The sequence below is a fragment of the Pimephales promelas genome, chromosome 22, assembly GCF_988280905.1.
Source record: "Pimephales promelas chromosome 22, fPimPro1.hap1.1, whole genome shotgun sequence".
Classification (NCBI taxonomy): domain Eukaryota; kingdom Metazoa; phylum Chordata; class Actinopteri; order Cypriniformes; family Leuciscidae; genus Pimephales; species Pimephales promelas.
The window spans coordinates 20,660,489-20,674,013 of NC_142790.1; the positions used below are offsets into that span (position 1 = coordinate 20,660,489).

The window sequence follows — 13,525 nt, forward strand, 5'->3', positions numbered from 1 at the left end:
AAGGTTCAGGCCTATATTTAATTAGAGAGCTCTCCAAATGAACTTTAGACCAAAGGCATTTGCTTTTTAAACAAACTCTGTTCTGACAGCTGTTGCGAGTTTACCCTTGTATGCCCAAAAAAAAAAAAACATAAAAAAAACAAACAAAAAAAAAACATTTATTTTCAGAGCCATCATGGGGCCATTATTTTTTTAAGAAACAACCAGAGTATTCCGCTTGAAAAGTGTACACTTTAATTGGATTTCATTCCAAACAAACAACTGTCAGATGTAATTAGAATGAGTTGAAATTAGGGCCACAATATTCCATTATCAAATAAACGGAATGTCACGCAAACTACCGATTCAATTTTCAAAGTTAATTTCGACAAATCTTTCAGTCACGTCGCTCCGTCTGCTTCCTACAATCACCAGACAAAATGACGCACGTAGTAAAATGATTAATCCTTTTTTTGACTCATTAAAAAAAATCATTAATTTAATGGCATGATATAAGAGAGCCGAAAATTGTTTCTTTCTCAGATGAAAAGGGCAAGAGACCGAAAAAATATCCGTGAGCAGTGCTAATGAAGAGAAACATTAAAAGAGTCTGTGGTTATTGCCACTTATGCCATTTGAAAGCCTATATGGGCCGCTTTGGCCCAGCTGTAACATTATCGGCGCGCTGCAGCGGGGAAGGCCACATTGTGTTATGCTTTTCAGATCGCTAAGGCCTCAAAAAGACACTGGGGGTATTTTAAGGTCAACAACAACCTAGAAGAGAAAACAAGCTCTGGAACAGCATAACCGCCAACTAATTAAAGCAAAGAAAACACATTATACCTACAGCTCAGAATGGTAATAGTCAGGGGGAAGAATGATTTGTTTTGCTATCAAATGCCATGCAGTAATAATCATAAAGCTGCGGTGAGGGAGTGTTTTGAAATGCAAAGCCAAGATGCGAGCACATGAAATGGCACATATACATTTGTTTCAACAAATCTCACAGACTCGCAGGCATTAAATGGAAAATAATCTGCGCTTTCTCAAATATTCTTCTAGCCCCATCCATCGTCAGATTTAACAGCCCTCCGGTTCGCCATTCGCATGCATCGCTTGATCTTCGCAAAGGCCTCTGATTTGATTTTATATGAAACACCCCAAAGGACCTCAATTTTCCTAATGTTTTATTTTTTTTTCATACACTTTCCATAGGTCTTTTTTATTACACTTTCTTTGATTGCCCATAACCTAAATGGTTATGGGCACGGCAAGCCAGTCAGCCTATTGTCTCCGTATAAAACTAAAAGAAATCTTCCAAAAACGAGGACAAGGTGAGACAGGAAATCGTTGTTTCTTCAAAAGCCCAAAATACAGACGACCACATTATCTTTTTTTTTCTCTCGGCTCAATGTGATACTTTGTTCTTTTCATTTCATGACCACGATTCTCTAACGTGAGCTCCACATTCAATCTCGTTCTAAAAAGATGGTGACCACGCTGGGATTTCGAGCACCCACACAAAACCAGCCTTCAGTCTGTGCCACTCATCTGGACTGATGGAAAGTCTAACCCCCTTTAAAGCAAATAATTAAAGATGATTCCAGCGCACATGCCAGACCAGAGCGAGACAGGATATGAGAAGTCTAGCATTAACCAAATTCTTCTCCAGGGACTTCTCCTACTCAGCCCCTGGACAAATGCAAACAGTCCTATGTCATGTCTGGAAAACTGCTCCTTTTCTTCATACACATTAGGGATGTCAATATACATAAATTCCCATAATCAATCATTGTTTAAATTAACGATCAATTAATCGATTAATCATTAACCTTAACCTCTTAAATCCAAAGCGAGGGGTGCAACCAAAATCACGCTACTTAACCAGCCGCTTAACCAACACAAACATTGTTTAATACATAACATGCATAATATTGACATAAAAACAAAAAAAACGTAAAGATCACGAAGTGACACGACACGCTGCCTGGCTAAAGCTACAGGACTTTCGAGATCAGACCGCATCGCGATCATGATGCATCAACGCTCGTTACCAACGAAAACTGGATCTTGAGTGTGGTGGGGTGGGTAAAGTGGATAGGCACGATGTGTAGAGACCGATCGGACACTGTTTTAGATTGACCATGCACCATAGATTAGAAGAGCACATCTGAAACATCATATCAACCAGGATCTTATTAAACAAGTAGTTCTTATGTTCAGTAAAATCACTTGTTTGGAAGGTTTTTTTTGACCCTTGGTTAATTATGTTTCTAAATAAATGGCTATAGCCTACATCCATTGCATGGCTTGAAAACAAATACATTTAGAATATAACTACCGCATGCTCGGTTCATTTGTCCTAGCGTGTCATGTTTTGCATACGAACCTAAGCACTCTGATGATGACCTTGCTTAATGGACCATCAATAAGTTTTAATGATTAAATTATTATTGACAATTAATCAATCATCAACTAATAGTTAGCATCCCTAATATACATACACAAAGGTGGAAAGGCCATGTTAATATCCTCATCATAGGGCCAGATGAACCAAGCAGCATGAATATTCATGAGGGCAGGCTCTCATTTATCTGTTTACATACGGCACTACCGGTCATACATATTCAATTATGGTCTCATCTCTCTCTTGACGACTAATAATGGGCTTGTTATCCAGCTGAGATCGGCAACGAGGGTGCATATGATTTTTGAGTGTACATCTGTCTAAATGAACCTCACATAAAGTTTTATCTACAGTACATATGGACGAAGAAACAGCAACAAGACGAAACTGTTACGTTCCACCTTTGCCCATATAACTGCACACTCGGTTGCTGTTAGCGATGCTGTGATCTACAGAGACATAAATATTCTCATGAGCTTATCTTATTGCATGGTATGAAAGAACTGCTTTGAAACGCGAGACAGACGTAATGTCATATGCTAATATGTATACGTAATATTACAATAATCTAAAATATTTTTAAATCCTCTAACCGATCCTACAACTTAAATCCTCACAAAGAAGATTGGCTTATTTCAATTGAGGGGACCTTTAGCCTCAGTGACGACGACTACATATGTACTCGAAAACTTGTGATGTCAAAATGCGATTCTCTGGATTTTAAACATAATATTTTGTTTTGTTTTTCTGTTCATTTCCATACATGACTGCTTTTTTCCAATGAGATGCCAAAATGTTGCTTTAGTTGGATTTCTTAACCCCCCCGCTTTTAATATCCTGTAGAGAAGGCGTCACAAAAAACACAAGGAAGGCCTGAGAATATGAAGGGGAAAAATCCCCTTCTCCGATGAGACGCAAGCTGACAGTAAAAGTAATGTAATCCTGACTGGCAAAGGACCAAGAGCAACAAAAACATTTAGATAACTGCGCTCAAAAATGAAAGTTCTCAAAATTACATTTCCTCACGATAACACGTCCTTCTCATAACAACCCTTACGATTGTTTGAAATGTTCATGTCCTCATCAGTCAGTGTTCTCACACATCGGGGGGAATGGAGTGTAAGTCGCGGAAGAGGAAGAGACGTTTTTAACATCCAAGCTGTGGAGTAAGGAGAGCACATCTCGAGGGCCGGTGGGGGCGGAAAGGGGGACAATCCACAGCATACAAGTTTCACTTGGCAACCGGGCCCACATCAACATCTGGTTGAGCTTGTCAGTACACGCCTGATTCAACCAGACACTAAAGCATGACTTGTCTAACTGAGAGCTTTGTTTGAAATGCACAGACGTGAACCGTCATCTATGGTGTATCCTTTTCTTTAGCGCCGGAGTTAAAAAGACTGACATAGCCACCTTTCACAGTCGACTCAAAGCTACTTGCTTTTCACCCCTGGAACGGTTGGAATAAGAGACAGAAGAGAATAGGAGAATAATAGTTTTGTTCGTGATAACCTGTGAGCACTTATCCTGGCTACAATTCCTTTCCCTTAATCATTTGCATATGAAAAGACAGCTCTAGTCTATAAAAGGTCAGTGAAAGATGATCAAGGCTTCACAGAACACAACAAAACAGGGAAAACGTCTCTGGCAACAGCTTGCGTTCATTTAATAGATCGCGATGTCAGTGACGCTGAAATCACGGAAGTGGTGCTCGCGTCACACTACTGACACCTTCCCCCAAACACACAAACCAGCGCTAGAATCAGGCCGTCCTCCAAAACGCTTCATCTATAATATATGAATGCTGTGTTAATCGTTTTATTTTTAACACATGCACGCACACAAATTCACGGTTGGAATATTTTTCTCTGAATATCAAAAGGATTCCAAACATATTCCTTGGGCTCTCATTCCTGTTTATATTGAAAGAGCAAAAGAACGAAACGAAATAAGAATTAAGTACACACATATCTATCGTGCAATCAAAACCTCTTCTGTTTAAATTGAGGACACATCTCTGCAGAATCCACTCGCTAGCTCTGCTGTTGTGCCTGAACGCTACTGAAAAAAGAATATACGGGCTGCTATTTACCAGTTGAGAGAGAGACCATTATCATACATATTACTTCACATGATGACAAAATCTGCAGGCATCTTGGGAGGCTTCGGGAATATGAAGCCTACGCCTGTTGTCTCAAGTCCTCGACAAACATCTTTGGGGACAAACGGGGCCTGGAAAGAAAGGACAAGAAGGCACCGTTTCCATCTTGCTTTCATCTAAGTCACTCAGTCAACCATTCAGTGCCCCATTCAAAGCCGCTGTGCATTATGCAAAAAAATGCTAATCCTTTTCCGATGCTTTTTACACTAGTACAAACCCTGCATTCCCTTTCCTGAAAAGCAATTATATCAGTTTACATTTCTGTCAAAAAACAGGATTACTTCAGGAGAACTAGCACTGCACCAGGCTTCCCCCAACTATAGCTGAAGGAAACTAGAGATTATCTGAGACAGTATTTTTTTTTTCCCGCTCCTCCATTCTCCTCAAAAAAGTGGAGAGGCCTTAAGAATGTGATTTAATTAGCCAAAGGGAAAGAATAGATCTTTAGTTGCTGTGGAAACTCTTTCTGACCTGACCTTCTCTTTGCAAAAAGCCTCGAACAGAACGAGCCTCAGTCTTGGTCTATTAATCAGAAACAAATTATGAAAGAATGTTGTCGGCCTGAATAATGCCGGCCATTCTGTGGTGGGATCGGCAACAGCCTTCGCTCTCGCTTTCATTGTCTTTCTGCGTGTTTGACAGCTCGACATGACGAATGAGATCAGGAAGACCCCGGATTTGCATATGCAAATACCCACATGAGAGAAACGTGTCTAAACAAGTGTTATCGTGAGGCGGATTAAGTAAGCCGCCGTGCTTTTTGCTGTGTTTTTGGGGGGCCGTCGCCATAGTCAGGGCCATTAATCAGCACAATTAACCCATCTCCATGGCTACTAATGAAATTTCGCCATTGGTACGACTTAAATTAGATAGCTGGTTATGCCTTGCCACCGTCCGACTCCAAATCCATTATTTGCCCCAGGAACAATGAGCCGTTTGTGCTCAGATGATCTCCACCAGCTGAACAAACATCAGAGTTAACAATTTGCATATGTTAATAAAATTAAGTCCTAATTACATGAAACTTGTACATATTCAAATGCACTTTCCCTAGGCGCTATGGAGCTTGAACCCCATCCAAGTGTTTAACCCTTCAGAAAGCCTCTAAGCAGGGGAGGCTCTTTCTGCCTCAGAAATGCCTCGGGGCTGACACAAAAAGGCCCCCCTTAATACATTAAGCCAGCTCCTGACTTCTCAGCTTTCCACCCACTGCTCTGCGGACCGGGGCAAGTACTGCATCCTCCGAACCAAATTCAATTGGGCCCACAACAAAAGCCCTATAGTTCCTCTTAGAACAATGTGAAATGTTTTCTCAATGCTATCTATGAGGAGCGCACATACAAACACACACTGGAGTTTATTAAATGGTTAATGTGCTTGGGAAACCACAACAACCACTAGCAAATGAGAACCTAATAAACAGCAAAAATAAGTCGTTCTAGTTATAAAATGTAAAAGTCTTGAGTAGAGCACACTTTCAAGATGTATTCAAAAAATGACAGCAAAAAAAAGGACAATATCTTATCACAACGACATTCAGCTTTTGAAATCATAACAGACAGGGAATCTTAAAGGAAACCATACAGTCGCAGCCAGATTAAAAAGGTCTTTGTCCTCCACCATGTACATTTTTCCTTCTGTGCGGGCGAAATTAAATTGGTCTCTTCAAAGGTTTAAAATGAGACCAAATGGAAAAAAAATATATATCACATGAAATTCATGCCGCTCCATGAAGCGTAGCCCAGATGGTGCGAGATGAATAAAAAACAAACACCTAATGATAGACAGTAGAAAGCTCAGAGGACTATTATAATGTCAGGGTTTAAAAAAAAAAACCTAAATATATATATATATATATATATTCCTGCTTATTCTGACCAACAATGATTTTTCACAACTGCAATGAAATAAGCCGTGCTCCATGATGCTTTGAATGGTTCATATCACTACATTTGAAAATAGAAACAGTATTTCCCTGTCTATTTCTCGAACAAGGCCTTTACTGAAAATGTTTTATTGTGCTATTGAAAATGTGCTATCGCAGCATTTTGGGGAGAAACTGATCCTAGTGATGATGGTTGGCCGTCTGATTTTTAAAGATGGATGCTGTCAAATTTGTGTGTGTGTGTGTGTGTGTGTGTGTGTGTGTCTGAGTGCATGTGTATGCAAACTTCAGCGAGTGTGTGTGTTTAAATGGGGCTTCTCTTTTACAACTATCAATGCTGGGATAACCACGTATTAGCATTCAACCGAACATGCAGTCATCTCTCAGCCTTTTAGCCAAATTGGGTGTCTTAATGTCACAAAGCAGTGGCAGTCAAGCCCTACGCGTTGCCATAGGAGTTTCGGTACTGAACAGCAGAACGCTGTGATAGGCTTGTAGCAAGCCACTCCGCAGAGGCGGATTTTAAATCATCCAGCCTCTTCTATTAGACTTGAGACTTATTGAGGTAGAAACCATAAAAAATGAAGAAGGGAAATTTAATCCCTGAAATATTGATTTGCACATTAATATCATATAGGCAGTGGGCAATTTGGCTTCATGGAAATGACACATTGTCGACCCTAGGAGAAGCCTCAGCCAATCTTACTGCAGAACATGTCTCAAGAGTTATTAAAGGCTCCTCGCGTTGGCTTCCCGATTTTCCGAGCTGCTTCGAATCAATCTGTACTCTGTACGAAATTATGTGGACGCAAAAACGCAAAACACATCTGAAAATTAATCAAAGCACGCTTATTAGATCCAGATGCCTTGCGTATCTGCAGATCTCAGAGAAAGCGTTTTTTTTTTAAATAAATGTTTTACATCTAACTGTTGTTGTCACACAGAAACAGAATTGCAGAATGAAAAAAACAACATTTTATTCATTAATATAAATACAAATAATAAAAAAATAAAAAAGTGTAAAACAAAAAAAAAGAAAGCACTACCTTTACATGCAAGACATAAGAATATGCATATAATAATAATAATAGTAATAATACTGTTGTTGTTGTTGGTAGTAACTGAATTATTACTAAATTAATTAAAAAAAAAAAAACTATATAGCCTACATATATATGAAATAACGAATCCAATAAAAAAAGATGCACAGATGTCCGGGTCAAATCCAATTTGCAAACAAATCCAGGTATCCATTAAGGATCGTATTAATGCAACAAAAAAGCGTACAAATCCACAATGTCTAATGAAGAAAAATCAAACGCAGCTCAGTTAATACACAAACAAGCAAACATGCTGCCAACAGTAAAGAGTAAACCCAAAACAACGAGAAATTCAACAAATACGGTGATCCAGGCAGTGAAAATCTGGTGTTTTCGAGAGCACAGACACACAGCGATACACACCGCGGCTCTGTGCTCTGCCTCCCCACTGCCTGTGTTTTTTTCTGTGCTCTCAATGGAAGCGATCGATGCCCTTGTCACTGTCGCGTTCCAATCGGAGCCAAGACTCTGTCTCACACTCACCATCAACCCAAAAGCCAAGCGCTCACACACATGCCAGGGTCTTCAATGCCAATGTTAACGTTTTACCACATAAAAAGAAAAAACGAAAACTCTGAACTTTAAGAATACCGACCTCACTATAAACTCGGGGACAATTCTCTCAGGAAAAACGTAAAAGGAATGAAGGGAGAAGAAAAGGAAACTTACGGGCAAGACAGAAGACAGAAGTAGTTTAAACACGGAATGGTCTTTCTGGTGAAAATAGGATCGCTTTCGGTCCTTTTTATTCCGTTTTTTTACGTCTGCCACAGACACGAAGGAGTCCGGGAGATTGCAGGAGAGACCCTCGGCAGCTGTTAGAGTTCAATCCCTCCTATCGTTTACCATCAACCGGAGGGACTGTTTTATACGTTGCAGGTAACAGAAATGTACGAAGAAGCATCTTTTAGTTGTCAGAGGTGAACTGTGCCGATTTTGAGTCTCATCTCAAGAAGCATGACTGAAAACACCGGTGCGGAGCGCCTCGCGACGTCGTGTCAAAACGTAGCGTTCGCGTTTCTTACTACTAGCAGGATATGTTTGACCGTAACGAGTCCGACACGTTGCCTTTTTGAACAGATGTTATTAAAAATGTACGACTTATGTTGTTTGAGATATACGAGTGATAATTTGGTCAAATGTAAGGAAGCCCTGCTGTTTAGCGTTTGCTGTGACTAGGCGAGTCCAACTCCTGAGGCGAACACAACAGCCGCGAGCGTACAAATCTGTACACTTTTGCTCTGTATCAGCGAATAACGATATCAAATAGGGCTAAACATAACATTTGTAATGGGTTCCTAGCAAAATAAACGAAATAGAGTTGGGAAAGGTGTATAGATACGGTAGGGCAACGTCTCCTGACAGTTCGGCAAAAACGACTGTTTTATAAACTGAGAGAAAAATATTTAGGCTGACATTTGTCGAAATTATATCACATAAAGCTGTGATCCGACAGCGGCATAGCGCATATTCAGCAAGACTAGTCGCGAAAGAAAATCAATACTCGACCTAAATTTAACACCAACTACTCAATAAAAGTTGAAGGGAGAAAAAAAAAACTTACTTTCTTCCCCCGCAGTTCCCTCCGCTTCTTCTCCTGATATTTGCTTTTTCTGGAAAAAAAATCACATCCAATGGTACCGCAAGTAGGTAACAAAAAAGGATAAAAAAGAAAAAAATGTAACAGTAATCCTCCAACTTTATTGGAAAAAACGTAAATACTACAGTAAGAGTCGATCCTTTGGGTCCGGTTGTGTAAAAGATGTGTCGACGACTGCCTAGCAGTTTCGGTTGTGGAGGGGTAAGGGAAAGGAGGTAAGGAAATGAAAATCCGATATGTCTTTATTCTGCTAATTATTATCGTTTTAGCCCTGTTTAAAAAAATGGCTGATTAAGTTGAGTGCGCATGTCTTTGTGTGTCTATTCTCGATATGCACTCTGGGAATGAGAGAGAGAGGGGGAGTGAGCGCGCGAGGGAGGGAGAGAGAGAGCGCGCGAGGCAGAAAGAGAGAGACGTAATTAGTGAGGTGATCAACAGTCTCCACATTGCAAATGACGCGCTGTTTCAACTTGGAGAGCCGAAGGGCTGTATACGAGCCAGATTCCTAAAATGATCTAATAGGGGGGAAATCTGTTTTCGGTGGGCAAGACGTCCTATAACGGCCTGGAACATTTGGTGGGACAATAGGACGTTTCTTTTCTTTTTTTCTTTTCTTTTCTTTTTATTTTTTATTTTTTTTAGTCATACCTGTGATCAAAGCCGTATATTTAAAAAATAAAAAAATAAAATAAATTCATAAATATTAAAGACATTAAAATGTTATTCTGCTGTTATTAAAAAAATATGGCAATTTCTGATTTTGATTTTAATGCAGTCGGCCTAAATATCGTGTGCAAATAGCAATGCTTCCTCAATATTTTTTTTTCGAGAGATTTAATTAATATCCCCTAATACTTCGATGTATTAACATTTACAGATTTAAACGGCAGACATGCATTTGGACACTATTGTTGCATTATGGAATAGATTAAAGTGCATGTAAATCCAAATATTTTAAAATATAATATTATAAAATGATTTAAGAACACGATTGAAATTGACTTTTGTGTTATTACTACAGTAGGCTATGTAGTCTTCAAAGAAAAATTGAAATGCAATGTAAATTAAAAAAAAAAAACATAACATAAGAAAAACATGAATACTGTACAAGTATCGCTGATTAAGGATCGGCTTGGCATATAAGGCTACAATAGCTGTTTAGATTAAATGGACACATCGCCCCAGTTGAGGGCTATAATGATTTTCCGTTATTGTAGGTTATTGTGTTGTAAGAGAACATGCAGTAGGCTATAGGCTTTGCGAATATTAACCTATTTTGCTTTTAGATAACAGGTTAAGGCACTTGATGACATATAGGCTACTGTATAACTACGCATTTGGTTAGCAAACAAAACATATATTAAACGTTAAATTCGATAGCCTTTAAATTTGCAGAATATTTATCAGTATTAGATAAATCTTCAAAGTGGCAGTAAATGGGCCTCGGAACGGTATCCTGTAAAAGAGCCTTTATGGCTTATGAACTTTACATCCTTTTATTTGACTCATCAGGCATTTAGTTCATATTCATACTCGCATAGGTTACTAAATGCTCCGATTGATTAGCTAAGGATCTCCTAAAATGTCGCCATTGAAAGAAGACCCTACAAGATGTTAATCGGGAAGAAAATCAAAAGATCGGCTCTCCTTTATGAAAAAATCGAAGGGGTTGAATTGAGCGAGGCTCTGTTTCCGGAACGCACGATAAGGATGCTATACCCAATACCAGAGCTGTGTTTGCAGTAAAACACGAGCCCTTGGATTGGCATGTCTACTGTGGGTCTGTGGATGGGCGAGAGGTGGTCAACAGAGGCGTTACTTCTTTACCCCTGATCCAGTGTTTCTAGTCCTCGGGGGACTCGTGCCTGCCAGACCCAAGTGGTGTTTCGGCAGGATGAACGAGAGAGAACAGAAACAAGCCCGAGACGAGCTTGCAAGGACACACGGGGAGCTTCAGATTTTTCCTTCATTTAAACGCAAAGCAAATGCGGCGGAGTAAAGGTTATTTATTTGCCACTGACGACTGTATTTCTGCTGCTCATCGCGGAGGACTTTAAAACTATTGATTTAAAGGTCTCACCTCTTATGCAAGTATACTTTGACGGATACATGTAGCGTTTTTATAAGAGTTTGCTGTCTTTTGAACTGTTTTAGGCTGTAAAAAGTGGAAGCTGCGTGGCTGACAGTGCTTTAGCACTTTCAAATTATGCTCGTGTCCACCCTCGTACTTTCTGCTCTTCTTTCTCTGACGAAAATCGTTTTATTAGCGTATTATTTCATCTTAAATTATTAAACATTGGGGTTTTGTTGCGGTATGTTTTTTTTTTGTGATGTAGCCGACAAGTAGCCTATTGAGATTTTCTTTTCTTTTTTGTTGTTTGGTAAAAGCTAGCGTGTAATGTACAATGACTAGCATTTATCATCGGTGATTAGCTTATTTGTTTATTGTCCTATTTCAATGTATTTTCTTCATTTTCAGCTATATCCAAACAATATCAAAAGCTTTGTTCGCTTTTTATGACATTCTGAAGTGCTGTCTATGAGACGTATCAAAAACTGCATGAATATTGATTTAAGTGAAATGTCAATAAAGCAATCATCACACCATTCGCGACCTGTGATTTCTTATAATTGTCTTTCTTAAATGTACGATGTCTAACAATGACTCCAGGGTTTTTTTTGTTTGTTTTTTTTCTGGTCTTTAATCGTAGGCTACTGAAGGAGTGAATGTTTGTCCTGCCCCACAAACGAAAGGTTTGTCCAAACCGCCTGGCGCCCTCTGGGGTCTGAGAGGTCAGGTTTTGACAGTAACTGACCAGTTGTAGCCGCATAAAGCACTGTCCAAAATTCTTCGCTAACAGAGAATAAAGTTCCTTCAAAGATTCTCAATTCTCTCTCACACACACTTTAAGAAAGTTTTCACTATTTGTGGAGGACGGGAAAATCCCCGTGCAATAGGCTATAGCCTAACAAAAGTAGCCAAACATGCGTTATCATAACGAAAATATCTAATTGATTATATTTGATTGAATAAAATCACTTTTCATGACGTTATGATTGGCAAAGTCGAAATGGCAAAGTATTCACAAAAGTAGGCTATCACACCGAGTAGGCTACTAAACAACAACAAAGCCACAAAAGTGCATATTAATAACTACCACAACAAAAATGTAGCCTATATAAAATCCAAAAGATGTTCGATTTCCCCAATCAAATCGTTTCAAAACTGTCCCACAGTGGATACAGTTCTCTCATAAAAACAAAATGCTTTACATCGACCACAAATGATACAAAAAAAAAAATCTCCGCCATCTGTATCCGATCAGCTCTCTTTTCTGTTTTAAAAATGAAATTTACACTAAACCGACATATTTCACGTGCAGTCTGTTTAAAACATTATATTCATTTTAGAATTATATATTCCCATCTCTTGTTTATAAACGGCAACAGAAAGAAAATAAATCGCTTGTACCTTTGGTATAAAAGGGCATCCCGGTGTCCTCTGTCTCTCTGATGCTCCGCTTATAGCATATGGAAACTCTTTTGAAAATGCCTAGATTTGGCACATTCATTGAAAAGAGCGGCGCGCGGTGATGCTGGAACACAAAATGGGAAATAAGTTGGGGATTGGGTGCAGCCTCCCTCAATGCGGACTTATCTAACTTTAATTTCATATACCGCAACGACATGTCATTCAGAATGATTTGAACAATTAGAACGTTCTTGCTACTTTCAAACCGAATAAGAATAAGTGCATTCGTATATTTTTAAAAAAATTATTTTTATTAATTTCCTTTTAGGCTATATTTAATACAAGCAAATACAAGATTGCGTGAACAATCTGTGAACAACGTCGTGGCCAAATCACTTCCAACGTAAAATCGAGATTCACAAATGCTTGTTTGTAAAACACAGGACTTTCGATCAATGTATTGGGACATTTCGATCGATTATATAAACGAAAATCCATATACGACATGAAACTGGTATCAGACACGACTTTCACCTTTCATGAGAAACAAAATGAAGTGGCAGAGAGCAGTGAGGGCATTAATAAAATTTATTAGAAAAAATACTTTTACAGATACAGACAAATGACATTTACTAAATGCAAATAAAAACGAGGCTTAAGTGTTAAAAATAAATTAGAATATTTTCGCATTATAGGGTATTTCAGTATTAAATAAAGATATCAAATAATTAATTGATTTATAGGCTTGCAGTACTGAAACTACAGAGTTTTAATGACATCCATCAATATGATAATGCTATGTTTTAATGTGGTAAATTCGCACGAGCTCCCAGCTGCTGCATGCGTCCCGGGATCACGGATGAGGGAGACGGCCAGGCACGCGGTGCCATTCTGTTTATTTGATAAAGAAAATCAATGAGA

At 38.9% G+C, this 13,525-nt stretch overlaps 1 protein-coding gene across 4 annotated transcripts in view; it reads right to left on the reverse strand.

Annotated features, from left to right (window-relative positions):
• zfhx4 (zinc finger homeobox 4) overlaps positions 1-12,696 on the reverse strand; it is a 74,609-nt gene extending 61,913 nt beyond the window's left edge. For 2 of the 4 annotated variants that reach the window (XM_039667064.2, XM_039667061.2), the window contains exon 1: positions 9,097-9,480. The gene's annotated coding sequence lies outside the window, so the exon portion shown is untranslated. Of the gene's footprint in view, positions 1-8,201; positions 8,747-9,096; positions 9,481-12,604 lie in introns of those variants that run through there. The other 2 variants (XM_039667063.2, XM_039667062.2) reach the window with 2 other exon arrangements.
• Positions 12,697-13,525: the final 829 nt, after the last annotated feature.